At 47.2% G+C, this 4,958-nt stretch overlaps 1 long non-coding RNA gene across 1 annotated transcript; it reads right to left on the bottom strand.

Annotated features, from left to right (window-relative positions):
* Window positions 1–326: 326 nt before the first annotated feature.
* On the bottom strand, window positions 327–1,848 carry LOC127542623 (uncharacterized). The gene is made up of 3 exons (XR_007948767.1): window positions 1,749–1,848; window positions 1,120–1,339; window positions 327–560 (listed from the first exon to the last, which is right to left on the bottom strand). It is a non-coding gene; the product is annotated as an uncharacterized LOC127542623 (long non-coding RNA).
* Between the last annotated feature and the right edge of the window lie 3,110 nt (window positions 1,849–4,958).

Below are 4,958 nucleotides of genomic sequence, written 5' to 3'. Positions count from 1 at the left end.
AGGCCTCTCTGGGGTTCAAGCCCCAAACAGAGCTTTCAAGCTATTGTTACCCTATCTTTAGGGGGCAAAGAGAACTGGGTTCAACCTTTACCTTGCAAAGAAACACAGAGAATTCTTGAGAAGGCACTTTAATGCATATCCCAAGAGAAAGGAGTAATGGGATCATATGGCCAGAATTCAGATGTCTCAAACTATAATGATGGTGAAAATGATTTTGGTTATGCTCTTTCTCTCAGCAGATTTACGGAAAATAATTCAGGACCTCCTGGTGTTTCTTTAAACCTAGAAAATGAGCAGGTTTGAGCAATCCTTGAAGGAACAAGATCTTTCTGTATATAGTAAATAAGAGTATTTAATAAGTCTGGGTAGGAATGCAGAAGTAACTTTAATTCATGGGGAAGATGTTGTAATGTTAGTAATTAATTTGAAAATACCACATCATAGTCCTTGATTAAGGATGAGAATAAATGAAGACAATCACCTGGTAACAAACGGGTATGGAAAGAATGATCACTTCATCTAGTCACTGAGGTTCTGGTAAAGGTTGAACGACCAGTTCTCTAAGGGGAAAAAATGTGCAGATGTACTTTGCAGTTTGATCTGTATTGCTGTTTTCACCTTAAATTCCCACGTCTAAGCAAGCATGAAAACAACACATCCAACTCTTGATTGGTGTTACTTCCTAATTTCCAGAGGGTAAATGCTCACACTGAACGTTGACAATCCGTTTGCTGAGGAGCTACCTGCAGCAGGCCTATGCTCAGCATAGATGTTCACAGATCCTCAACTTCTATTACACTTTCAACCTTAATGCTTTCCCTTTCCCCTCCCCCCAGCCTTCCCTAGGCACTGACACATCTAAGCATCAGACACTCGGCAGCATTTTGGCCCTAAAAAGACCTTGTGCCATGTTCATTTTCTTAACAGGGGCCAATTCACTCACTTGAGCAGAATGGGCAACTGAGAAGCGCTGTCTCCAAGAGAACTACGCTTGACTTGGAACACCCCCCTCGGCCCGCACCCCCACAAGTGACTGAAGACAAATGGGAGTAGATCGCCTTCAAAGTCAGCTTCTGCCCCCACACTGCTCTTGCAATACAGATCACCACCCCGACTCACGCAGCAGTTCGCCAGGTGCCATTTCCTCTCCAGCCGTTTCCGGGGGCTCCTCCTGGAAGCTCAATGCCATCTGTCCTCTCAGGGCGGCAGATTCCCGGAAAAGCACACCTTCCCCGCGGGGTTGCCGGGGCCCTTTCCCTTTCAGAGGCACCTTTGGCAGGTGACTTCTTCCCTGTCACGGTTGTCTATGGCCTAGCTCCCCGGGGGCACCACACCAGACCTGCAACGAACAGAGGTCGAAAAACTGAAGGTCTCCTACTAAAAATGCCCAGCGTAAGCCTGGCTGGGAGCAACCGGCTTGCTTTCTGTTTTCTAGGCTGCTCCTGTCAGGTAGTTGTCCAAGCTCGGGAGGTCGGGAGGGGGAGCGGGAGAAACAAAGAGGAAGGGGAAGAGGAAAAGGAGGAAGAGGAGAAGGGAAGGGGAAGGAGAGGAGAAGAAGAAGAGAAAAGAAAAGGAAGAGTCAGCAAAGAACGGGTGCCGGAACCTCGGGAGGAGCAGGAGGAGGCCTGCCTTCCCCATCCTCCCCCGCAGCCAACGCCCAGGCCTACACTCGATCCCTCCCCGCTCCCTCTCGCAGCTGCTCCTCCTTCCTTTCCAACGCAAAGGCAGGGACAGGAAACTCTTGGTACCTTTCCAGCCAACAGGTTCCGCACCAGGGCCAGAGCTTAATGGAGGAAGGACATGTCAAGAGGCCTTGGAAACAGGCAGGAAGAGGAAGCGCCGCCACTCGGAAACAGGATGTGGTAAAGCGGAAGCCGCGTGTGAGCGGAAGCGGAAGTCGGCGGGGCACTTCCCCACTACCACCATTACGTCTGGCCCTGAGCAGGCTACAGGAAACAGGAAGTGGGGCCGCGGGGGTGGGGCCGGCGTCCACAGTCAGCTGACAAGCGGGCCTTTCTCCTGGGACTGGGAGGGAAGAAGAGGCGGGCCTTGCGCCCCCCGCCCCCCGCCCCCCATATGATATGGCGGGGAGGCCCCTTCCCCTCACTTGACAGGCAGGCTTACAGACAGGAAGGTGGGGGGAGGGGAGTTGAGGAGACAGTGCCGTGGGTTGATTCTCAGAAGAACGGGCCTTTCTTCCCCCCTCTCTTCCCTCCCCCCACGCCCATACACTTTTTAACGTGTCCAACCTACCTCTTTTTCCCGCGAGGTGCGTGGCTACGGGGCGCCGCAGGGGACTGGCTCCTTTTCCCGAGTTCAAATGTGATCGCTGACATTTGCTATCTTTGTGCCTCTGGAAAGGCCACTTAACTGGGCCTCAGTCTCCTCCTCTGTAAAATTAGCTGGAGAAAGAAATGACGAGCCAGTTCTCCGTCACACCCAACAAAACTACAAATCAGGTCTCAAAGAGTCAGACACGGCCGAAAATGACCCAACAATTAAAGAAAAGCCTCCTTTATTCATATTGGCTGTTCCTTCTGGGCAGGATAAAAGGAGTTTCCTTTAGGGCCTAAGGATGCCTTCCCTGAAAAGGAACTTAGTGCTCAGAGGCTACAGAATTAGGCCTGTTGTTTGACATGCAGATTTGAGTAGGGCTTTCTGGGAGGGGGGAGGGAAGAGGGGATTAATGGCCATTTCAGTGATAGATGTCTGCCATAAATACGTTTGGTTTTGCTTTTTGAAAAGGACTTCAAGGGGTACTCCTGTGCCCTCATTGATAGCCTTGGAAGGTGAGACCTAGGGCATCAAGCGCCTTACTGGGGGCCACATAGCCAGTAAGTGTCCTCCCTCTTTACTGGGTCACTCAGCTGCACTGTGGAGCAGGTGACCTTGCCTGGCCTTCCTTCCCTGAACTCCAATTCACTTCGAGTCAAGGCAGCACCTCCTCTTGGAGGGCTAACACCTGCTGCTCAATAACCTTACATGTCACTGCAGATCACTGGTCTCTGTTTCTTCTTCTATTTTTTAATGTATTATTTATTTTTAGCATCATTTTCTCACTTGTTTATAGTGTATCACTAACGTAGAAAGATATTTTACACAGTCTCACATGTGTAAGGGATACATGGCTTCCCTTCTCTGTGAGTAAGGCAGGAGTGGGAGAGAAGGAGAGATGCTAAAAAGTGAAATGCTTGGATAAATGTGTCTCTTGCTCCGGGTCCTTTGCTAAATTCTTTTCCAATTTAGCTTGCTTCAGTTGGCATTACAATCGCAATAAACATGGCCCCTTGACTTCAGTATGGGTGAAAATCCTTCTGAGGATTTTCTCACGACACTGGTCTGCAGACCCCAAACCTTTTGGGGTTCCTTCTGAGCCTCAACGTTGGGAATTCTTGCATTTTTTGGCATAGTTCCTTCCTAACGAGGCAACCTTTGCCACCTTTTCACCCTCCTTGGGATGCTGCAGAAGCCAAGGTGCTATAGGAATAGACATTTTATGCTTTTTGGCAAAGATGGGACAATCCTCTTTCATGGCACTTTTTACTGTGCCTTGTGTCTCTGTGCAGAATGTCTGTGTTATGTGTATTCTATGAGCTAGATTTTGTCATCTGTGATGTGGTTCGAGCACCAAAATGATGTAGGTGATGTAGACACCAGATGACGGTAAATACCAAAAGGGGTTTGGTCATGTTCACAATTCACAATGGCCATTCTCTTTGGCAAGAGGTAGATTTCTTTAGGGGAAGGGGTTACAGACTAAATGAAGGCGTACAAGAGACACCCGGAATGGTAAATATGAAAGAGTTGGAGAGCATATGAAAGAATTACCCAGTGGAGAGGAGCACCTCGTGAGCTTAGGGCATACCCTTAGCTGGCAGGCTAAATTCTGAAAGGACTTAGCATCCTAAAAGAGTTAGTTAGCTGTAAGGAGAAGTGGGGTTGAGAAGCATAGTGGCATTAGGAAAGATACCATGTGACATGGAAAAGGATAAGGGGAAAGACACCATGAGCAGAGTGCCATGACAGACTGACCCCAAGAAAGGCAGTGGCCATGAGATGGCCCATAAGTAGATTTTATAGGGAGAATTTACCCTCAGGGACATGACTTGGATTCCTGCAGGCATGACAAGGTGAGAATCCCTCTACAGAGGGAGATTCTCAGGAGGTTGACATAACTTGGATTTCAGACCAGAAGACTTTCTCAGAGGGTGAGACCATGGAGTTAAACTGATCTCTATCAGTGCCTTCTCCCTGCTTGCCTAATGGATTAATTTTTATCAATTCCTCTGTTAAGCATACCTCCATAACCTGGAAAAATTTAAAATGCTGCCAGCAAGTAAAAACTTCTATGCTGTAGTCAGAACACTAGGAAAGATTTCGTAACATCCTTGACTGCCACCTTATAAAAGGAAAAATCTGATTTTTTTTTTCCTGTGGACCCCAGTTCTGGCCAATCTGGGGGCCACTTCACTTTTTTCTGTATAAATACAGAAGTGGTGTGTGTACATGTACACACACCCAAGTGCATAGAAACACTCATCTACCTATACTGCCCCCTCCTGGTCACAGGGAGCTTGTGTCCATGTCCACACATATGTGTTTGTGGGTTCTTTATATATCTTAAATACCCAAGATTTAGCTGAGTAGATAGATTTTCCTCCCCTATTCACTCCTTTTTCTTCTTATCTCAGGCATTATTAATCTGTGCAAAAGTTTTTCAGTTTTATGTAATTTATATTACCTCTGTTGCCTTTTGAAATTGCTTCTATATCTTTGGTTGACTTAAGAAAATAGCTCCTGCCCATAGTTGATTTGCTTTTCTTTTAATTTTTTTTATGTGGTGTCATCTTTGACAGTCAAGTCTTATTCATTTGAAGTTGATTATGGAGTATAATGTGAGATGTTGGTCTAAGTCTCACTTCAGGCAAAACACTCTGTGGTTCTCCTAGCAGTTTTTA

This window comes from Antechinus flavipes, chromosome X (assembly GCF_016432865.1).
Source record: "Antechinus flavipes isolate AdamAnt ecotype Samford, QLD, Australia chromosome X, AdamAnt_v2, whole genome shotgun sequence".
NCBI classification, from domain to species: domain Eukaryota; kingdom Metazoa; phylum Chordata; class Mammalia; order Dasyuromorphia; family Dasyuridae; genus Antechinus; species Antechinus flavipes.
Note: the sequence above shows the minus strand (reverse complement) of the source record. Positions and strands in the feature narration are given on the sequence as shown.